This window comes from Octopus sinensis, linkage group LG9 (assembly GCF_006345805.1).
Source record: "Octopus sinensis linkage group LG9, ASM634580v1, whole genome shotgun sequence".
Lineage (NCBI taxonomy): Eukaryota > Metazoa > Mollusca > Cephalopoda > Octopoda > Octopodidae > Octopus > Octopus sinensis.
Window position 1 is genome coordinate 87447050 of NC_043005.1, and position 26630 is coordinate 87473679.

Consider the following 26630-nt stretch of genomic DNA (forward strand, 5'->3'; position numbering starts at 1 on the left):
AATAAGTACCCAGATTAGCACGGGGACTGATGCAATTTACTTAACTCTTTCCTCGAAATTGCTGGCCGCGTGCCCAATATTTGACATAAATACATATATATATATATACATACATATATGCGCATGTATTTCTTCATATATGTATATACATACTTATACATACAACACACACACTCATATATATATATATATATATATATATTATATATATATATATTTATATAACACATTAATATTTCCTCAGATCAGAATAGATAAATTGTTATTTACTTACGAGGACGTCTGAAAAAAAAAACTTATTATCATTATGACTATTAATAATTTTAAATGTATTCATGTTAATAATATCAGAGCGGAATTCTTTTAAAAAGGAAGAAAAAAAAGCCAAAGCTTGTTTAGTGAGATACATAGCGACATTATATAACGTAAAATTTTCTAACTAAATTTAACAGAAGCCCTGTATTGGATGGGAGTAAAGCGGAATAGAACTTTTTAAAAATCAATAAACCTTAATAGTGTGCGCTTGCGTGTGTGTGTGTGTTTTGTATACACACAGAGAGGAAATAGATAGGTAGATAACTTGACATATATATATATATATATATACACGTAAACATACACATAAATATATATAGAAAGAAAGATACATATGTGTGCATCTAGGCGTACGTTATATACGTATATATATATTCATATGTATATCTGCTTACATATCATATATATACATACATGTATTCATATATATATATATATATGTATGTATGTATGTATGTATGTATGTATGTATGTATGTATGTATGTATGTGTGTGTTTTGTATGTATTACGTATATATATGAAATTCAGAAACGAAATATGAGTGAAAAATATATTTAATATTACCCAGATAATTTGCACACCACATATAAAGTGGAGAAAGAAAGAAATACATTAGGTGCCGAAGTTCTTTCTAAACCGAAAAAAAAAATATTTTTATTTGCTAGGAATTTTATGCAAGTAAGCTGTAATTTTTGATTGATTTTTACGTAATCCTGACATAATATAGTAGCAGTTATCTTCATTGAATTCTTGTGAATTAAATTTAGAAAGCTGAGGTGACTGGTATGAATTTTGTATATTAGATAGGGAGAATAGAGAAATATACCTGTGTTATTTAGATAACATGTCTATACGTAGCGAGATGTTATTAAATAACTGTGGTTTTCAACCTAGATCCAGATGACCCTGGAGTTTCCACAAAATAATTTTGGAGCCTGTGCAAGTAAAACAGTAAATTGGTGACACAGCGAAATAAAGTGTCCCTGGAAAAAAATTGTTTTAGATGTAATTATTACAAGAAACATCTAGTTACTCCCACGAACGTTCTATATAATTAGTTTCAAAAGCAAAATAGGAATCTATAAAATTAGTTTATGACCATCGAATGGATATGGGTGTCCGCCAATTATAGAATATTAAACAAAGTTGAGAAACCCCTGTGTTATTTAGAAAACACCGTGTTATAACATAGATTTGTTGTACTAGTGTGTTCTCTTTTTTCTTATTTCCACAACCAAGCATTGGTAGACCAAGAACTTTCTATCCGTAAAAATGGCTGACAATCAAAGCAATTGTTTCCTTCCTCTGTTTCCAACGCTTAAGAAAGTAAAAAGTAGACATTCGCTCTTTAGCGGTTCCTTTACAGATATTAGGCAGCGTGTCGTCTGTAGAGAAGCCTATCTATACTTAGTATTAAACACCGTCGAATTATGATTCACTCTCATACACAACATAATTATATATATATATATATATATATATATATATATATATACAGAGAGAGAGAGAGAGAGAGAGAGAGGAGAGAGATTCAGATGAATATAGTACTTAAGTTAAAGGCACCTGAATTTGGTATGGTATATACATATAAATCAACTGGGGTGATTATAATCAAAATAAGCAACAAGGATATCCAAAGGTAGTGTAGTACAATCGTTTCATGCTACTTCATTTAATTAAATAATGTATTACATCAGTTTTAAAATGTAGAGCCACATATGGATTTTTAAAAATTAAATAGACAACGTTCATTTTTATACTTATTCCCTTTGCCAACATTACAAAGATGGTAGATATATAGACAGAGAGGTGAATTTCATCAGTAAGAACATGGTAGCAGATCTTTCCTTATGGGCACAGTTTATATATATGTATATAAGTGGTCAAAAGCGTACGTACGCCGCTATATGTATATATAACTATAAAAAATGGAACATGTATATATATATATATATATATATAATATCCGGACAGACGACACAAAGGTGGACAGGAAAAACAACAAATAGAGAAACAGGAAAAAGTAGCAGTTTTTGTCATGCTTTTTCATCTTTAATAATAAAGTATATATATATACTTTATTATTAAATATGAAAAAACATGACAAAAACTGCTACTAAGAGTTTTACGTTCCTGTCCATCGGGCAGTTGTGATCCAGCATGGAATGAAAATTAAGGTTGTACGTATAATTTATATTTTGATGTGATTCCCATCGACAGATACACATCTGTATCTGATTTCTTGTTTCCCTAATGGTCTTTCCGAAGTATAAAATTTGAGACAATAAATAAACAAATAGAAAATAAAAATAAAATACAAATAAAAAATAAATTATATATGAAAATAAAATTACATAGATATCATATAAAATCGAAGGAAACCTTGAGTCAAAAATAAATTTTTCAGATATTTTTGTTATGTTTTTGAAGCTTTATCCGGTATTCGAGTACTATTTTTTCCGACCTTATTTCGCATTCATGTGCTTACACAGGTATATATAGTGTTTACACACGCGTGTGCGAACACACACGCACAGAAACATACACACTCACATACACACATAAACACACACACGCACATTTGAAATGTTCTTCCTGAAAGAAACATTGGATGTTAAATATTCCTTTGAACTGCGCAATCCGGAATTACCAAGGACTACATAAATACAGGAAAGCTGCTAAGGTCGTAATCTTTACACTTTTGTTATATTCTTATTCATTGGTATTTTATCTAGCATTCCATTTGTCAAAAAAGGGTCTATTTTCTAAATTGGAATCAGAACATATTTCGAGGGGCATTTGGCTACCAACTTTAGCAATATTCTCCGTTGTTTCGACAATGTGGGCGAAAATGCGCATGTGTGCGTTTTATTTAGACTTTTACATTGTTTTAACTCTCTCGATTATAGTTAAGTAAGACAACTCATCATACTGATGACAAAAATATTTTTTCGTCATTGAGTAGACGAGAAAAAGTACGAAGGAGCTAAAGAACAGAGAGGGGGAGCTACTGAACCCCATTGAAAGCGAGAGAGAGAGAGTGAGAGAGAGAAGGGGGTATGGGTGAGAAGAGGCATGCTTTTTAATATTGAATGTATTTAGTCAGATTACGTATGAATATATGTGAGAGGGGCAATTGTAATGGAGTGGGGAAAACAATAGTGAGATGACGTTAGCTTATGATAGAGACATAAATATACAAATAGGAAAACAAATGTTATTTTAACTGGAAAGAAAAAGTCAGAGGATGAGTGATAAAAATATTATTAAAGGGTATTTGTGTGCTGGCTGTACTTGTCTGTGTGTGCATGTATTCATTTGTGTGTGTTTGTGAGAAAGATATAGATGGAAGAAATATAAACGGAAGAAACTATAGAGAACTAGAGTCGCTAAAACATCGGAGATGTTCTAAAAGTTGTTTGTGGAGGAGAATGTGGGAGACAAACAGATAAAAGACATAGTGTTGTAATGAGTAAGGGTAAATATGTCGTTTTAATTAGAGAAAAGAGGAAAGAAACCCGCAATGTGCAGTGATAGATTCCATTCTTCTTAGTTATATCGTTAGCAATGCAAACAGTTATTATCTAAGGTAAAGGAACGCAGTTTTCATCAATGACAAAACAGTTCTAGCTACAGAGGAAGATGTTATTAAAACTCTTGGCTGAGGCAAAGTTCTATTATCAGCTCAATTTCTTAAAATTGGTGTAATAATAATGATTAAATTGAGAAAATAGAATTGGAAGTTCAGTGTGTGATGAACCGTGATGTAATCAATGCATTTTGTGCACAATTAATATGTGAACTCTCTCTCTCTCTCTCTCTCTCTCTCTCTCTCTCTCTCTCTCTCTCTCTCTCTCTCTCTGTTAAGATTCCGGAATTTAAGAAACAAATAGATGTGTTTAGCAATATGGAAACACTTGTGCGTGTGTATAAAATCATAAACACATTAAAAGATGTACATATTCCTTTATTGATCCCATGTTTGTAAATATGAGCAGAATACAAAATTGTCGACAAATTAGACAGTATTGCTCCTTCCTTACGCAACCTATTCCTTCTTTAAATATAAAAAAGTTTGAATTCATAGTGGACCTGCTGAAGATTGTTTAATTTGCGAGATATATTTCTTGGTAAAACGACATGCATGAATTCATTAAACCAGGTGATTATAAGACATTATAGTCACTTGTTCAACAGATGTACTTCAAAGTGAAGGCATTTATTGGCGATCTCTGATTTAACATTTTGATATTCATCAGATCTACTGACTTTTATAAGTGTAATTTAAAATTTATTTGTACTATTTATGTATAATTTATGTGCATCAAAACGTTTTCTCTTATGCAATGATCCTAATTTCCAATATTGAGGATTACACAACTAACTTCTGTACGTACGAATTCTTTACATTGTCGAAAAAGCTATGTAATAACATCATAGCGACATAATGTTTATGCGTTGCTGTTGGCATCTGTCTTATAGTTGACCGATTCAGCATAATATGTCTGTAGAATGTATTTCCACACCAATATTTTGCGACTTTTATTTTATTAATAATCGTACATATGCTTCGGTATGAAAATATATAGGCTTCTAATATTTTTGGAATGAAAGTAAATAAATTTTGTACAAATTCTTTTGAAATATTCCTGTAAGTATGGTTAATTGGGAACTGTTTATTTTCTTAGGTCACGAGAGTGTTTGCTAAATTAGTTTTATCGTTTAGAGGGAAGGTTGCTGAGAATGCAGAATATTTCATTATTGTTTTCTCTTAGTGAGAAATGGAAGGAAAGATGCACACTTAATCCTTTTGTTTAATGTAAATCTAATGAATTCATCCCAATGGAATCACATATTCCTGCGTTGTACGAATCGGGGCTGGGGATTTTGCATCTTTTACCGCTTAGCATGTTTAACAGCTGTTTGTCTTCTATATATAACAATGTCTTTATCGCAGCAATCTATGCGTTACCTAATTCTAGAGCACCGCTGAGTGAAGCTTTTCATATACAATGACAGAAGTCGACAATGCAGAACTGGATACATTTCTAGACATTCTATTGTTCGAGTATACAGAGTATCGGCTGCTGCTGTTACTTCTAATAATAATAATGATAATAATAATGATAATAATAATAATAATAATAATAATAATAATAATAATAATAATAATAATAATAATAATATAATGATGATAATAATAATAATAATAATAATAATAATAATGATAATAATAATGATAATAATAATGATAATATAATAATAATATAATAATAATAATAGTAATAATAATAATAACAATAATAATAATAATAATAGTAATAATAATCAAAATAGTAATAATAATAATAATAATAATAATAATAGTAATAATAATAATAATAATAATAATAATAATAGTAATAATATTAATAATAATAGTAATAATAATCAAAATAGTAATAATAATAATAATAATAATAATGATAATGATAATAATAATAATAATAATAATAATAATAACAATAATAATAATAATAATAATAATAATCATAATAATAATAATAATAAATAATAATAATAATATACTAGAGACGGAATTCGGTAGCTGCTTGCCGCGCTACTATTACCATTAACGATAAGTATTCTTTCAGATATTTTCCTAATTAATCCGATCTGCGTTTTTCAGGGTAGATAAATCAACATTTCGAATTACTGGCTAAATTCCGTTCTGGTTTTCGGTTGTGATATAAGCTTTGTGTTTAGATAAACATTCTTATCTCTTATCCAACATAAGTTTCTGAGTAATGCTTTCGCTTCATTATTTAAACTTTTATAATCTTCTGAGCCAGACCTTTTACATAGTTGGCTTATATATATATATATATACTTTGTTAGAAGTTATATTAGTTACACTTTACTTCACAGAAGTATTTGCTTTTTCAGAATAGTATGAATTCATGTTTATTTCTCTTTCTTAAAATTTCAAATATGACAGAGCTAAATCTTGTTTCTATCGTACTCATACACTGACAGAATTTTCGTGTAGATTATTATATCTAAGGCGTCGCATACAAATGGAATTAGTTTGTTGAATGCTTGGCAGAAATTCGCGCTTTTTTTTAATACAAATTAATCTGTTCCACAAATAATATTCTTCTTACATCCGAAAAACACTATATCACGAGGTTATTAAACACACAATATGATATTGTTGAGCGTATACATGACTCAAAAGCAAACGATTCCTCTACTTATCACTTTGGTATAAAAACAAATATCTTCCAAAGTTTGGATCACACTTGGAAGTTCTTTTTCGTCCTTTTCTTTTGTTTTGTTTTTCAGTATAAGTTGCTATGTAATGAGAGCAACGTGGTCTTGTTTTTTTCTCAAGTCAATTTCAAGGAAGAGATCTAGAACATGAATCGATCATAAAGACACGAAATATAATTATTAAGAAACGATACGTAATAAATATTAAATCAATTATTCAGTAAGCATTCTGAATGTGTTCGCATAAAAAAAACTGCTTTCAACAATGAAAATATATATACATACAGACACACATATATATAAATACACACACAAATGTATACATATTTATTTTTTTATTGCCTACAAGGGGCTAAACATAGGAGGGACAAACAAGGACAGACAAACGGATTAAGTCATTTATATAGACCGCAGTGGGTAACTGTTACTTATTCCTCGGTTGAATTTGAATTCAGAACGTAACGGCAGACGAAATACCATTAACCATTTCGTCCGGCATGCTAACAATTCTGCCAGCTGTGTATGTATAATAATGTGTGTATGTGGGTGTGTATGAGTGTATGTATGTCTTACTTTGGGTTTTGCTTAAGTTCTCATTCAGAGAGTTCAAACAGATCGTTAACAAAGCGACGAAATTATTTTGGTAAAGACGGTTCTCAGTGTTTGTAAATATGCAGGCTATGGTTTGTTACTTGCGCTGTCGATGCACACACCCAGGTCTATTTATCTGGTTCTCTAAAGAATTTCAGATGGGAAATCTTTGGAATGTCTTGCATATCATCACTGTGCCACTGACTAGATTTGGAGAATCCGTATCAGTTTCTATTGTTCTTTCTTTGAAAAGCCTAGTACTTCTAGGCTTTTGTGTAAATATATTAGTACAATATATGCGTATGGGTGAATGAGTGTTTGTATGTATGCATAGAAATGTCACATTTATGATTTTAATTTACGGTTAATTTAGGAACAACTGCTGGGCATTTCGTGAAGGAGAGCTTGAATATTCAGACTAGAGATGCATTTACTATGACATCCGAGATGAAAGAAACCTTTGTCTGACACATTATTAGCAAAGAGTGGATTGAATAAAGCATCACTCGACGGTCAACGTCCATGGACATCATTCTCGCTATTGCTTTTGTCACCATTGTCCTTGTTTTCAAAAGAAGCATGGACGTTGTCTTAATCGGCATTAATCTCCGCTTCCAAGTCATCTTCGTCCTCATCGTCATCTTCCACCTCATCTTCCCCATCATCGCCATTCTCATCGTCGTCAACAACATCATCATCATCATATTCAATTTTGACGTCAACAACGATGATGAGAGCAGAAGAGCAACGAGAAAAGCAATAAGAGCAACAATTGGCGGGGAAAGAAGTTGATAATGAAGAGGAAGAGAGAAGAAAAAGAAGAAAAAGAAGAAGAAGAAGAAGAAACATCAACAACAAGAACAAGAAACAAAAGAAGAAAGGGTGATGATGATAATGATGATGATGATGATGATGACGACGACAACGACGATAATGATGATGGTAATTATAATGACGATGACGGTGATGATGATTATAATGATGATGACTATGATGATTAAAATGATTATGTCGAACAAGATTATAACGGTGATGACGATTATGGTGATGATGATGACGACCAATGACACGGAAAGGAAGAAAGAACAAATGTCAACAACAAAATGTAGAAAAATATTACAATGAAACCAAATATATATTTTCCACACTAACAAGGAACTAAACAATCTTCAATAATCATATGTGTGTGTGTGTGTGTGTGTCTGTCTGTCTGTCATATATAGTACATGTATATAATTGATCATTATATTTTTTCATGATTTAGCTTCAATGATACTTGACGAAAGAGAAGGCACATTAACCACAATGGTCTAACCCGAAGGATTTTGTTGTCGTTAGTGTGTGAGTAAATCTCGGATTAAATACCGTTAATTGCTCTACTTAAGACTTTCTGGAGACAGTCAGGTGGCCTCTATTTATATACTTAATATATCTAATTGGTTTCTTAAGGCTTCAAGCAGAGACTGTCATTTAACATATATAGGTGTATATATATATATATATATATAGAGAGAGAGAGAGAGAGAGAGAGATAGATAGATAGATAGATAGATACATAGATAGATAGATAGATAGATAGATAGACAGATAGACAGACAGATAGATAGATAGATAGATAGATAGATAGATAGATAGATTGATAGATAGATAGATAGATAGATAGATAGATAGATAGATAGATAGACAGATAGACAGATAGATAGATAGATAGATAGATAGATAGATAGATAGATAGATAGATAGATAGATAGATAGACAGATAGATAGATAGATAGATAGATAGATAGATAGATAGATAGATAGATAGATAGATAGATAGATAGATAGATAGATAGATAGATAGATAGATAGATAGATAGATAGATACACACAGACACATACACAGACACACACAGAACGTGAATATCAGTCACATTTGAAGCTCAAAACGTTTAAGAAAATCCACTTGGTCGCTCCACTGCTCTTATTTTTTCCCGAGGTCTGGCACTTGTATATAAACATGCATATACCTCTTATATATATATTTATGTATACATGCATAAACATTATGTGTATGTGTGTGTGTGTGTTGTGTGTGTGTGTGTGTGTGTGTGTGTGTGTGTGTGTGTGCATGATTTTATGTGAAATGATCGGTATAGTAAACGGGTGTGTTCTTGAAGCACCATTAATTTGATCATTTGTTCAACAGCATGCAAGTGTAATTGCGGTATTTAGGATTCCAATTACGAAAAGCGGATAGCCTGCGAGTAAGTCATTTACCTGTTTTATTGTTTTCCCTTAATGTATAATTTTGTTTTACTTTTATTTGTAAGCTAGTTATTCTATTTCTCACATGCCTTCTGTATAGAAAAGCGATGCATGTTTAACTATCTATCTATCTTTCTATATAGGTGTGTGTGAGCGTGAGCGTGTTTGTGTGTAACACTTTTAAATAGCTTCAGGATGTGAGCTGAAGCCATACAGCCATGCAACTTCGTTACATCTTCACTAGTTGAATCTTCTTGCGAGATGTGGCATTTGGTGAACCAGTGAGTTTGATTCTATCCTCATCTGCACTTCGTGTTGTGCGAGTACCTGATCCTGAGCCCTTAACAGGGAAGAAATCCAGCCTTCTCTTGGATACACCTACAATCCATCTCACGCATTTTCCGCGGGCCTTTTTGGGAGGATAATCAAGAATTTCCTCACGAATTCACTTCTTGCTGTTGTTGTGTCGTTCGTTATGTCTTCTTAACATTCACGTTTCGAAATTCGACTAATTGATATTAATGATTTCATATTTTACTGCTTTCAGTCCTTAGTGCACGACCATAATGGAGCACTACCTCGACGAATTTTCATCAAGCGAATCGAACCCTGAACTTATTTTTTTTTTAATTTGGCACTTAGTGTATCGAGCTCTTATGCCGAACCGTTAAGTTACGTGGACGTAAATACACCAACATCGGTAGTCATGCAATGGTGGGTGATAAACGCAGACACAAAGGCGCGCGAACACACATATAATGCTTCTGCCAGCTCGGTGCCAAACAATTACCAATTTCAGATTCTTGCACAAGGCCAGCAATTTCGCAGGAGGAGATAAGTCATTTACGCTGACCCGCAGTAATCAGCTGGTACTTGTTTTATTTACTCTAAAAGAATGAAAACCAAATCACATTTTGCGAAAATTTAACATAGTACGTAAAAACAGACGAAAGGCATTTTGTCCGGCATGCAAACGCTTCTGCTACCTCACCGCCTGCAACACAGGTACAAATACTGCTTTCAAAGTTCGACACACGGGCATCAGGATCGATGGAGCGAGCGAGCAAGCTGTTTGATATCGAACCCCGTACTGCCTTACACCGGCACAAATACTGCATTATGTTCCTAAGACTTGATATGTTTTATACATATGAGTTTTGTTGTAAAAGAAGAGTTAATATCAGTAAACGCTGAATCTGCAATGCAGTGTCACTCTCCATTCGATGTCATTTGACTAAATCATAAATTTTATAAAACTATGTTATCGATCTATTTAAGAAATCAATAGATTCATCACCATAAGTATTTTTGCCATAAAGTTTAGCCGAAAGTTACATCTGAGCGTCCTTGGCGAGGTTTGCTTTTTTGTTTTTCTCGTCTCATCTATTCAGAGTTCACCTTTCTTTCTCTATTCTTTCCTCATATATCTTATCTCACATCAGAATGTCTCTTATTCTTTTTTACCTGTTTTAGGCACGTGATTTGTTTCCCATCTGACCGTCCTGGTTTTAGTCTTTTGTATAGTTTTATTATTGTACTTCAAAATGTTATCTATTGTTCTTTTTCCTCTTTCGCTTTTGTCTCAAACATTACATTGTATTCAATATGTCATTGAGGAAAAACTGGCTAATGATTATCATCGAGCAATTCTGATCCTGTATCCTTCTAATCAAAATGTTTCCGGCAGTGATCATCCCTTTTTTTTCTATCCTTTTATACGTAGTTGTTTTTCAGTGAATTTCTTCAGACTTTCTATGGAATGTAGATCCTGCACTGAAAGTTACGTTTCGTGTACGAATACGGCCATGTAAACAGTGTGATCGAAGATACGAAATTAGGTAATGGGTCTATATTTACTTTGCAGGAGTTATTATTTCTCCTCCAGCGCTATATCCAACCCATTAACTATACACGAAGACACTATTTAACAGCCACTAAATTTAAGTCTAACACAATTGGATATAAAAGGACGCACTGCTAACGCAAAGCAGAACATAGTGATCGCTTATAAACCCGCAACATACTTCAGAGAATACAGTTGCAAAACGAAATATGGTGACCCTACCTGCAATTAATTTATATATGGTAAATACAGTTCCTGGAGTACAGATTCAAGTAGAGAATCAAAAATGATAAAGGACAGTAAGGAGAAGGCGACACGGAATACAAAGGTTTACACTAGCTCCTGTGTCTGTTGTTACGTGCCTCCACTTTAACTGTGATCATATACGTCACCTCAGAAGCCAAAACACTGATGCTGATAATCTGATCATCTTCAGATTACATTCTTTCAATATATATCTTCTGTCTTTAATCGTTTATTTGTTTCAGGCATTGAACTGCGGCCGTGCTGGGGTACCGCATGGAGGACGTTTAATAAAATGAGGAATGAATTGACCCCAGTAGGTTAGTTATCTTTTTTTAAAGTCTGGTATTTAGTCTATAGGTCTGTTTGACCCAATGGCTAAGTTATGGGGATGTAAACACATGAACACTGGTTGGCAAGAAGTGGTGGGGGATAAACACAAACACCAAAGACAAACTATATATATATATATATATATATATATATATATATATATACATATACACACACATATATATATACATATATATATATATATATATATATATATATATATATATATATATATATATGTGTGTGTATATATATGTATGTATATATATATATGTATATATATATATATATATGTATATATATACTAGCAGTATCGCCCGGCGTTGCTCGGGTTTGTAATGGAAATAACTATATAAGCATTTTTAGAGATGTAAAGTATAATAGCCATCTCAATATGGCTAACCACAAGGGGGATGTTACTGTAGCTTTTTACGTTCTGAGATTTAATAATAAATTTTTAGAGAGTTACTTCCCTTATATATGCCAAAAATGCATTAAAAATGGGAAAAATTATGATAATTTTTTTTAAATCGTAGACGCATCGTAGACGCGCGCTAATACCCAGAAGGGTATGAATCACGACTATAAGATATCCGGTTTTGGTTAAACTGCACCGCAAAATGTGGGAGTAGTTAGGAATCTAAATCGTAGGAGACAGACGGCACACAACCTCTCTTTTATATATAAAGATATATATATGTATATATATATGTATGTATATATGAGAGTGTCTTTGTATATATATATATATATATTATATATATATATATATATGGAACAAAAACGCAATAGATGGCGTTAAAAAGTTCGGACAGGTAGACGATACAAAGGCGGACAAGAGGAACAACAATCAGAAGTACAGACAAAAATAGACGGGTCATTCGTGGCTTTCTTTCCTCAGTCAAGTCCCAGAACTCACGACCGTTTCGGGCAGTTACACTTGAGATGGTTCGATCTGGTTGCCTCAAAAAAGGCTAAGCTAAGAGCATTAGACCGCTTTGTAAGAAAGCTAGCAAATGTCTACGGCAACAAAGGCAAACAAACAAACAAAGAATGGAGAACATGGTACACAATTACGAATAGAAACAACAAGAAATAACAGTAGGTATCTTTCGACTGAGAACGAATGAAACTGAGCTGGTGTATATGAAGTGAAAGTCTGGCCGAACACCGGTGACGTGGAAGGAGGAGAGATGGATAGAGGACAGCGCGATTAAAGGATTTTAAAAAATCAGTCACACACAATGGGCTTCTTTCAGTTCCGTTTATCAAATTCACTCACAAACCGTTGATGTGTCCTAGCAGTCAATAGTAGGAGACACCTGTCCAAGATGCAAGACAGTGAGACTGAAACCGGAACTATGTAGATGGGAAACCAGCTTTTTACCTCACACCTATTCTTTATTTTTTAAAAAACACTACATTATTATGAAGAAGAGATATTTGACTGCTATTTCTAGCAAGAGATGCCACCACCGAAGTCTTTTTCTGCTGATTGGTTCTTTGATACGGCGAATGTAGCGCGAACCAAGAGTTAGGATTCGTTTCTGTCGATTATGTCAGCGAGACATTTTAACTATTTGTCTTTCTTTTTCTTATTTCTAGTTCATAAAATATGTAATCCTAATATGCCGAAAATGAATTGAATATAATTGTTTTTTTTTTATTTTCTTGCACAAATTTACGATTGAAGAAGTCAAAAGAAATCTGATTCGAAAAAAAAGAACGTTTTTTTTTTAATAATTCAACATCTAACTTCGTTACGAATCTAGACGAAAAAGAAACCAATATTTCTAGAAGAAATCAATAGCATTAAAATAGTGTAATAAGAGCCGTACAATAAGATGCGAATGTATGTAGATGCTTAGAAGAACATTTTAAAATATATATTTATTTTATTTCTATTCAATGGAATTTCAATTTTTTTTCAATGCCCATGGTACATCGTCAAGTCTGTTGACACCTCTTACTTTCGTCGTCATCTGAACGTTCGAACAGAAAGAATCTTGTATTTCTTTTCTACTTTTGTTCAAAGAAATCTATAGAATTTTAATATATGACTGTGTATGTGAAATTAACCGATAACATTGCTAAGAATATAACAGACAAAGCAATAATAAAGGCCCCAATATTTGATGGTTCTGAAGTGTTACATGTGTTCTCACAATGTATTGTGTTCCTGTTTTTATGTTTCCTCTCCCTTCTCTCACTCTCTCTCTGCGTCTCTCTTTTTCTATCTCTTTTTATCTGTCATCTCTCTTTCGCTCTTTCAATCTTTCTTTTCCCGTCTCATTTGTCAAAAACACTGAAAGAAAAGCACACACACAGACACACGAACACAAGCATACACACGCACAAAATAACGCACATGCGTACACACACACCATCAAACACATACACACATATACATATGTATGAATATATATATATGTATAAATATGTATACACACACACACATACACACACACACACATATATATATATATATATATATACATATATATAACTCCAAGAAAGTTAGAGCATGTGAATCCAACCAACTAAGGGATAATATCTATCCAATATACTGCTGGTAGAATACCCGATTATTAATACACAAGTGCATTCTATTCCATTGCAATTACATTACCTAGTGTGCTAAATGGGTGGAGGTAAAGAGATATTTTACCATTAATTTATATAGCAATAAGAAAATGGAGGGGATCAATAGGTGGTTTATCAACATTTAGACATTGTATTGTCAATTCATTTATTTATTTACTAAACTGACAATTACAATAATATACATATATGTATAACATATTATGCTTTACATAAAGGATATAAAATATATTAATATACTAGCATTATGACCCGTCGTTGCCGGGTCATAGTGCTAGTGCATGTATATATGTGTATATATATATGTGTACATATTACATGTACATCTATATACTTATACATCTACATATAAAATACAAAATACAAAGTTATATCTTGATATCGCTAGTGATAACAATGTTCAAAATATATAACAGACTGGAATTGTAGGCCCGTCTCTTGCAATTTCGATCAATTGTATCTTGTCCTCCCTCTTGTATAGAAGCGTGGCTACAATCCAGCCTACCTCTACTTCTGGGGATGGGGGCGCATTTTAAATTTTTGTCCGGGACATCCTACGTCCCAGATATAGAGGTAAAAATAAAATATTTCCACTTTACAAGGTTCGAGTCGAGTACTCCCTTGCACGCTCCATTGACTCGAACCTTGCTTCTATTGTGGCGAATTTACCGCCACTGGTTAGATATCTTTCATAGTCGCACCAAAACACTTTTCGATGGTGCTTTCCTCCAGATGTTCAAATCTATTTTTTCTCTATACTTTTCTAGTCTTTTCTTTAATTTAATTTTTTATTTCGTTTGGTGGTGTTATCCTAGATTCACCGTCTTTGTCGGTGATCAATCCGTATTTCTTCCATTTTAATTTCAATGAGTTCGCGCCCGCCGACGGCTGCAGCGAAATTCATTTTTGGACTTTCTTTATCGAAGGCATTCTAACGAAAATGCTTCCGTGTAAACGGTGAAAATATTGTCAGTTTCCCCAAACAGGGACATAATTCAATTTTTAAACAATAACCAAAGCTTCTTCTCCCAAAGGGGGAGGGTTACAGTTCACAATTATTTAACAAATGCAACACATCAATGTTTCCTTTACGAGGAACCAACAAACGTGATAACAATAGTTAAACAGTAATAGTAACAACAAACCTTACGATGAGTCAGAAAGCAGTAAGCAGTTGAAGTCCTTTATGTATAAGAAATAAACCAACAGGAGCGGCTGTTCGAGGAAAGATATTACATACAGCCAAACTTCATATAGATACTTAATGCTAACTAATTAGCAGATAATCTAATGTAAAAGCCGTGGTAAAGGGTATTGCACACCTCCATCTGGACTATTCCATTTCTGCACGCTAATTTTATATTTAATTCATTCCCATTCATGTGAAACCACTTATTCAAGTTCAAGTCATTGATGCAATTTCATACCAATTTCTATTTTTACTTTTGTTATGTTACGATTATATTATACTTTAGTTTGATTTTAATTATTACTACATATGATTCAATTGTTATTATTATTATTGTTAAAGTGAAAGCATCTGACATAAAATAGAGAAATGTGTTTGTTTCACTTTCAACACGTAATACTGAAATAGTGGAGAAGATATGATATTGCTATGGGCTCGCTCTAGGCAAGAAGTTGAACATTTTTTTTGCCCGTGAAACTACATGGACCCTAATTAAGGCATGAGTAAAATTTGAATGAAATTGGTTGTGTAGTTCTCAAGTTTTCGGGAATCGTACTGGAGAAGATATGATATAGCTGTGGGCTCGCCGGACCCTAAGTAAGGCATGTGTAAAATTTGAATAAAATTGGTTGTGCCGTTCTCGAGTTTTAGGGAAACACACAGACAGACAGACAGACACACACACCACACGTACTGGAGAAGATATGATATAGCTGTGGGCTCGCCGGACCCTAAGTAAGGCATGTGTAAAATTTGAATAAAATTGGTTGTGCCGTTCTCGAGTTTTAGGGAAACACACAGACAGACAGACAGACACACACACACACGTTCTCAGTTTTATATATAGAGAGACAAGGATATCAGTAATTATTACAAAGTAACATACATGCATTTAAACTGAGAAAATAACTTACAGCTGTTTCAGCCAAGAGTTAAAAATAGCTCATTCTACCATTATTACTCAAGTACACTGAAGTAATAGGTAGTTGAAATTGACGTACTTGGGTATTTCTCTAGGATTCCTCAGAGATTATGAAGTACATTATGTTAAGTTATAAATAAATATGAATATAAAATAAATAAAAATACACACATATCTAAATACTTATATATATAGAGGAAGTAAACTGTCGTTTAAATTACGCTAAAATTAAAATAACGCTGACATCCCATTTTACCACATATATTTACCAAACTTATGTTTAAATATCTTGAAATATTAACAGTAAATTTATTCAGTAAAACCACAGCCTTCAGATGACTTCGGAATCTCCTGCAACTTTACTTGGTCTCCTGGTTTAAGTTAGTGAAAGCTGCCATGATCCTTGCCTTCGGATCATCTATGGTGTTACAAGCGTTGTTGCGCTCTCGCTCAACTGAGCCCCACACAAAACAATGAAGATGGTTGCAGTCTGGGGATTTAGGAGGCCAAATGTTAGGGGTAATGTGGTCGCAGAAATTATCTGACAGCCATGACTGGGGTCTCCTGCATGTGTGGTATGGTGCAATATCCTGCAACCAGACACAGGGTGTTCCAGCAGCCACCCTCTTCACACAAGACAGCACTACCTCCTCCAGACACTTGATGTAGGCCATGATGTTGAGTCTGTGGTCGGGCGTGAAGATGAATGGAGACATAACTTTGCCATCACTAGTGATCACGCCAAACACCATGGTGTTGCCTGGATGTTTGATTTTCATCTCTTTCGGTATGTGTCCCTAGATTGATTCTCAAACACTCTGAAATGTTCCTATTGGAGATTCTAGCATGAATGGCAAGCAGTATAGCATGTCGTTTCTAAATTTCCGGCAGGTTATTTCTTACAAGACAGTGCCCAACTGACCCTACTATATTGTGTAGTCGATAAAACCAATATCAATGCGCATGCGCGAATTAAAAATATAAAAAGCGCCAATATACCCATCACCTTCTCTATGTATGTATAAATATATATATATATATATATATATATATATATATATATATATATATATACACATACATAGATATATATTCATATATATATTTTTTTTATAAATACACATATATACAGACATATATAAATAAATAAATATATATATATACACATTATATATATGTTATCCTATTATCCGTCCTATATTAGCAATTTTTAATCACGTCTAATTACCGACAATCTCAGCTCTATTAAATTAATGATATTAAAAAATAATGAAGGAAAATTTGTGAAGCTGATAATTAAACGAAAATTATTAAAAGAGTAAAAGCTTTCGTCAACTCACTTAGCATCAACTTTCACTGGTTAATTTTTGATTAAGATTAAATGCTGGCGTCTCATTGTGTCATTAGATAGACGACTAGACTAGTGCTAAGAGAATCATTTTTGATTATAATTACTTTCGTTCTATTATTCAAATAAAACTGCCCAACTACTATCGAACTATCACTGATTCCTGGACAGAAATATCTCTGATGTAATGTCTATAAATATTTATTGATATTCCGTGTTTCCTTAATACCGTTTACTCATTGACGTTAAATATATTGTTACACATCCTTTCAGACTTGATACTCATACCTGCTGCTCAGTTTTGTTACCGTGCTTATTACTCAGCATTGATTCTATCAATGGGGTAAACAACCACACATCTCTTACATTACATTGGCTGGTCTCAGGTAATGAGTGGTTGAATTGATGAATGAATATATGTTTCTTGAGCTGCGTGAAAAAAGTACCTGAACAACATTTAACAAAAGTTTTTATTGCTGCACATAGAGTCAAACTATGTTGGCTTTTTTGCAAATTATAATAGCAATAATCACATAGTGAGAAAGAGACGCTGCTTGGAGCTTACGGCAAGCTTAATGATACAGCAATATGTGGCTTTCCCAGCATAACAAGAAGTAACAGTGCTGCATTCGTGGCAACGGAGATTCCCGCCGTCTACTTGCCATCAGTCTTCCTGGGTCGTCTGACATTGATAAGAATGAGGCACATTGCGCAGCTGTCTCAAAATTCTGCATTTGCCAGCAAAAGCCGCCTTTTTATAGGGCACAACATTGGTTGCTTAATAAACTCATCATGTGAATCAACGATGATTCGATCGTGATACTTCACCTAGCGATGAAGTTTCGAATGAGATAGTGTCAGAGATGTTTAGTTATTAAATACAGTTTTTTTTAAAGTTTGAGGGAAGACCAAGCATAAAATTCATCGAGGCATCTCCAATATGATCCAACTAACCTCCAAGAAACTGGAAAAAAAACTTTTTGAAATATCGTTTCAAGATTTTAGATTTTAAAAAAAATGACTTTAAATAAAGACATCCTAGTCCTAGCATCATTATATGTTCTCTGAACCAATTATTGAGGCACCATGTGTAGGACGCTTATTAATGTTAGTCTGTTTGTTCAAAGATGATTTCGCGCTAAACAGCATCAAATGTTTTGGAAATGCCATTGTCAGGCAAACGATTTAATATGAAACTTTGTGTTCAAATCTAAGGTGCGGAAGATACATATTAACCATTCAAAAACATCCATAAAAAGTGTGACACAGACCCACTGGATAACAGAGTTCTATATTTAAGAGATGGCGAATTATGTACATTATTTACATTATTTACATTTGACGGATACTTGTCCTTATCTTGTTTGTTGTTAACGTAGTATTTCGGCTGATATACCCTCCAGGCTTCATCAGGTGTCTCGAGAAATTTCGAACCTGGGTCCTCATTCCTAAGGTATTTTTCAATGTTATTTTTATTACTATTATTCAGGTCTCTGCCTGGAATCGAATTCAGAATCTTAGGGTTAGTAGTCCGTGCTCTTAACCACTACGCCATATACCCGTGGGCAATTATGGAGTGAATTTTAGGGCTTATAAATCAAATATTTTCCTATCCCTCCTTAATACCGGTCGCAGATTGTGTGATGCAAATGTTGACACTGAAAAGTAAGACATTAAGTGAAGTTAACTGTTGTCGGGTTATTGAATGGCTAAGATGTGCTTTGTACTCTGTAACCACCAGTATGTAACTAAAAGTAATGCTTGGATATTATGTGAAATCAATCTTCAACATTCCAAGAAAACGGTATCTACATTCATTGATTTACGTCCATCTATATTGGATATGTTATTCTCTGATTATACAGTATTCTTCAACAGATTATTTTCTCCACGGGTATGCAAAAAAATTTGCAGCCATTTTTGTTTCACTGAAACACTGAAAAATACTGGACCTTTCCTTCTCGTATACCTACTGATTAGTTTACGCTTAACATAATCTAATTACTTTTCTAAACCAAACGGATAATAGAAAACGTATGTATGATATCTTCAGAAAAAATAGCAGGATGGATTATAGATCTGCAGGATTAAAACTAAGCCTGAGCTAAACCACGAGAAAAACAAGAATTTTAATACAAGACACATTTCTTATATATTACAGTGTATTGTCTTAAATTAATTCTCATTTGTCTCAATCTTAAAATAGCTCTGGAATTTTGAAATATCCAGGCCTCAAACCTGTTTTCATATGTTTTCATATCTTCTAAAAGCTGGAGCTCTCAAGCGCATAAATACAGGTGTTGAAGAAATAAACAATTCGGTTATCTATTTAAAAGATGAGGAATTATTTACATTATTTCCATTGTTTACATTTGACGGATATTTATCTTCATCCTTTTTGATTTTAACACAACGTTTCGGCTGATATATCCTCCAACCTCTTCATCGGGTATATGGTGTAGTGGTTAAGATGGTTTTTAGTCGCACTGATCGAACTCAGGTTTTATTTATTTTAAAGCCTAGTACTTAGAATATCGATCTGTCCCTTTTGACAAACCGCAAAGTTTTGGGGACGTAAACAAACCAACAATTATTGCCAAACGGTAGAGGGGGATAAACACAGACACAGACACAGATATATGCATATGCATATACACACACACATGTATATTCGTAGATGAAAACAGAAAGAAGCATGGAACCGCGTCGTACATAGATATACGACTAGATTCCTCCTGTTTCCGCCTGTGAATCCTCTGGCTAGGCTTTCGTTGGGTCGAGCAGATAGTACAAGGCATTTGCCCAAGGTGCTACGCATTGGGCCTGAGCTCGGAACAATGTAGTTGGAAAGAATCTTCTTACTGCACAATCACGACTGCGCCCCCCATAATGCCATACCTGCACCTCCACAAGACATATAAAATATCATTATAAGAAGAATCTTACAGCTGTTTCTGGGATATCTCTGAGTATGAAATATTCCCTCATCAGAGACAAATAAGGGAAAACATATGAAAAATGAGAATGGTGTATATTAATAAGATGAAAACATAGAGGAAATCTGCAATGGCTATAACCCTGGAAACCTAGTAATCCGTTACAGCACTTACCTAGCGTACCTAATCGTTTAGATCACCTGTGAACTACCCCACCCCTATTTTGTATATATATATATATATATATATATTATATATATTATATATATATATATGCATATGTATGTATATTGTATGTGTGAACATACATATATGCATACATACATTCATACATATATACATATATACATATATATATATATATATATATAATATATATATATATATATATATATAATACATATATATATATGTATATTTATTTATATATATACCTATATATACATATATATATGTATATTTATTTATATATATACCTATATATACATATATACATATATATATATATATATATATATAATTAATTAATAAGGGTGAGAGAATTAGATACTAATTTAATAGTATATCTATTCAACACCAAGTGGCCTAGTGCTCCGAGAAACCTGGATTATTATAATATTTTATAATATATTATAATATTTTTACAAAATAATATAAGAGAGTGGTCACTATATGGCTCACTCTAGCACCAGTTAATCCAAAAGGTTTCAACCACAAAAATACATGTTTCCCATGAAAGTCAGTACGATTGTTAGCTCACACGGACAGGGCAAATAAAAAATAACAAAAATACAGATTATTTTGGGACAATTGTTTCGCTATTAATGAATTAAATGTAATTTTACTTACAAAAAAATCCACTTGTAGCTCGTCAGCCAAAACTATCTGGATGAAATCCACTCAATCACACGCCAGATTTTACCATAACCATAAATACGCGTGTGGTTCAATTGATTACATCCGACGTTATAATTCAAATGCCCCAACTAACAGCGCGCCAAACTTTCACGGAAAACAAATACAGCATTTAGAAATAATGCAGCATAATTATAATTAATTAATAAGGGTGAGAGAATTAGATACTAATTAATAGTATATCTATTCAACACAAGTGGCCTAGTGCTCCGAGAACCTGGATTATTATAATATTTTATAATATATTATAATATTTTTACAAAATAAATATAAGAGAGTGGTCACTATATGGCTCACTCTAGCACCAGTTAATCCAAAAGGTTTCAACCACAAAAATACATGTTTCCCATGAAAGTCAGTACGATTGTTAGCTCACACGGACAGGGCAAATAAAAAATAACAAAAATACAGATTATTTTGGGACAATTGTTTCGCTATTAATGATTAAATGTAATTTTACTTACAAAAAAATCCACTTGTAGCTCGTCAGCCAAAACTATCTGGATGAAATCCACTCAATCACACGCCAGATTTTACCATAACGATAAATACGCGTGTGGTTCAATTGATTACATCCGACGTTATAATTCAAATGCCCCAACTAACAGCGCGCCAAACTTTCACGGAAAACAAATACAGCATTTAGAAATAAATGCAGCATAATTATAATTAATTAATAAGGGTGAGAGAATTAGATACTATTTAATAGTATATCTATTCAACACCAAGTGGCCTAGTGCTCCGAGAAACCTGGATTATTATAATATTTTATAATATATTATAATATTTTTACAAAATAAATATAAGAGAGTGGTCACTATATGGCTCACTCTAGCACCAGTTAATCCAAAAGGTTTCAACCACAAAAATACATGTTTCCCATGAAAGTCAGTACGATTGTTAGCTCACACGGACAGGGCAAATAAAAAATAACAAAAATACAGATTATTTTGGGACAATTGTTTCGCTATTAATGAATTAAATGTAATTTTACTTACAAAAAAATCCACTTGTAGCTCGTCAGCCAAAACTATCTGGATGAAATCCACTCAATCACACGCCAGATTTTACCATAACGATAAATACGCGTGTGGTTCAATTGATTACATCCGACGTTATAATTCAAATGCCCCAACTAACAGCGCGCCAAACTTTCACGGAAAACAAATACAGCATTTAGAAATAAATGCAGCATAATTATAATTATTAATAAGGGTGAGAGAATTAGATACTAATTTAATAGTATATCTATTCAACACCAAGTGGCCTAGTGCTCCGAGAAACCTGGATTATTATAATATTTTTAATATATTATAATATTTTTACAAAATAAATATAAGAGAGTGGTCACTATATGGCTCACTCTAGCACCAGTTAATCCAAAAGGTTTCAACCACAAAAATACATGTTTCCCATGAAAGTCAGTACGATTGTTAGCTCACACGGACAGGGCAAATAAAAAATAACAAAAATACAGATTATTTTGGGACAATTGTTTCGCTATTAATGAATTAAATGTAATTTTACTTACAAAAAAATCCACTTGTAGCTCGTCAGCCAAAACTATCTGGATGAAATCCACTCAATCACACGCCAGATTTTACCATAACGATAAATACGCGTGTGGTTCAATTGATTACATCCGACGTTATAATTCAAATGCCCCAACTAACAGCGCGCCAAACTTTCACGGAAAACAAATACAGCATTTAGAAATAATGCAGCATAATTATAATTAATTAATAAGGGTGAGAGAATTAGATACTAATTTAATAGTATATCTATTCAACACCAAGTGGCCTAGTGCTCCGAGAAACCTGGATTATTATAATATTTTATAATATATTATAATATTTTTACAAAATAAATATAAGAGAGTGGTCACTATATGGCTCACTCTAGCACCAGTTAATCCAAAAGGTTTCAACCACAAAAATACATGTTTCCCATGAAAGTCAGTACGATTGTTAGCTCACACGGACAGGGCAAATAAAAAATAACAAAAATACAGATTATTTTGGGACAATTGTTTCGCTATTAATGAATTAAATGTATTTTACTTACAAAAAAATCCACTTGTAGCTCGTCAGCCAAAACTATCTGGATGAAATCCACTCAATCACACGCCAGATTTTACCATAACGATAAATACGCGTGTGGTTCAATTGATTACATCCGACGTTATAATTCAAATGCCCCAACTAACAGCGCGCCAAACTTTCACGGAAAACAAATACAGCATTTAGAAATAAATGCAGCATAATTATAATTAATTAATAAGGGTGAGAGAATTAGATACTAATTTAATAGTATATCTATTCAACACCAAGTGGCCTAGTGCTCCGAGAAACCTGGATTATTATAATATTTTATAATATATTATAATATCTTTACAAAATAAATATAAGAGAGTGGTCACTATATGGCTCACTCTAGCACCAGTTAATCCAAAAGGTTTCAACCACAAAAATACATGTTTCCCATGAAAGTCAGTACGATTGTTAGCTCACACGGACAGGGCAAATAAAAAATAACAAAAATACAGATTATTTTGGGACAATTGTTTCGCTATTAATGAATTAAATGTAATTTTACTTACAAAAAAATCCACTTGTAGCTCGTCAGCCAAAACTATCTGGATGAAATCCACTCAATCACACGCCAGATTTTACCATAACCATAAATACGCGTGTGGTTCAATTGATTACATCCGACGTTATAATTCAAATGCCCCAACTAACAGCGCGCCAAACTTTCACGGAAAACAAATACAGCATTTAGAAATAAATGCAGCATAATTATAATTAATTAATAAGGGTGAGAGAATTAGATACTAATTTAATAGTATATCTATTCAACACCAAGTGGCCTAGTGCTCCGAGAAACCTGGATTATTATAATATTTTATAATATATTATAATATTTTTACAAAATAAATATAAGAGAGTGGTCACTATATGGCTCACTCTAGCACCAGTTAATCCAAAAGGTTTCAACCACAAAAATACATGTTTCCCATGAAAGTCAGTACGATTGTTAGCTCACACGGACAGGGATATATATATATATATACATATACATATATACATACACACAAGGTATGCATGTAAGATAATCCCAGCTGCGGCTGAAGCTCATCTACTTATTCCATTATGACCATCTAAATATGTAGTCTCAGATGCTCTGTATATTAGTTAAAATATAAATCAAAATTAAGAATTGCAAATATTATTTGTAGTCTTATTGCATAAGAAAACAGGAAGTTGGAAATTTTCTTCAGACGCCTGAACTAAATCGTACCAGTATGAGTGTCTGAAGAATTTCTCATAGGAACTTCCTTACCTGTCTATCTAACATGCACAATTCTGTAATTCAAATCATCAAATTAAACACGTGTAAATAATACCCCAAAATTTCCAACTTCCAGTTTGTCATATATATATATATATATATATATAAATTCTTACCCTAGATAATCTTAGAGTCAATGATATCTTCGCAAATTATTATATATTATATATTATATATAATATATATCATATATTATATATAAAAGTGCGTGTGTGTGTTCGTGTTTGTGTATGTGTGTGTATATCTATATTTTTATACAAAATCCCACATAAATGTGCATTGCGTGTCTATCTCTATATATTTATAAATACATGCATGCATATATATATATATATATATATATATATATATATATATATATATAATATATATATATATATACATATACATATATATATATATACATATACATATATACATATATACATATATATATATATAAATATACATAGACATATATATATATATGTATATTTATATTTATATCTGTAAATGTAATATGTGACAATTATTCTGTAGCCATGATAAAACTCCGAGTTTCGGATGTAATTGTCACATATTACATTTACAGATAAATTCCTCTATTTACATAATATTGAGGTATCTTTCATTCTTTTGTTGTCTTAGCATTTTTATCAATATATAAATATATACAGGTTAGTTGACTTAGAGGTTAATATAACCGTCTAAGCATCCATTATCCTACCGGTATATTATCTTTGTTTGACCAAGCGCATAGATATGCAAGCATATTATGCTCATAAATTATAGGCAAATAAAGGATAACCATGAGTTTATCAAGAATCAAAATTTAAAGAAAACAGAATCTGGAGAAAAATTGAACAACAATTGAGTTACATCAATTATTATTTATTAATTCAATACAAATAGACTGCATCCCATCTAACAGCTGTTTTTGCTTCCAATTGTTGTATGGTATTGCCATTGATATGCTAAAAATATTTATCATATTTGGTAATAAAACCGATCTGAAGAATGGAGTTTCATCAGAGTAAAGAATAGAGAAAAACAAGAGCTTAGAGAAGATAAGGACAATTTGATTATGGTTGTAATCCAACCATTTTGCTTGTGTGTCTCTTTGGGAAGGATTAGATTCTGCACCATAGTTACACATGATACCAATTCTTAGCATACGACCAAATAGTTAGAATTGTACATAACACCTAGAGGTATGAACCGAAACATATATGTTTTTATTTTTGAGCTTTACAGCTTATAATTTATTTATAATTTTCATTAAAAAATTCAACGTCATTATATCATACAAATTATCTGTACATCCATAGTTCTCCATTTTCTTTCATTCTATGGATAAATATATATATATATATATATATATATGGGTGTGTGTGTGTGTGTGTATGTATGTGTGTGTGTGTGTGTGTGCGTGTGTATGTATGTATGTATGTATGTATGTATGTATGTATGTATGTATGTATGTATGTATGTATGCTAGTATAACTGTATCCCACACAATGCAATGTTCCTTCTAGTGTCGCTACACCTACAACTGCATGTGTTC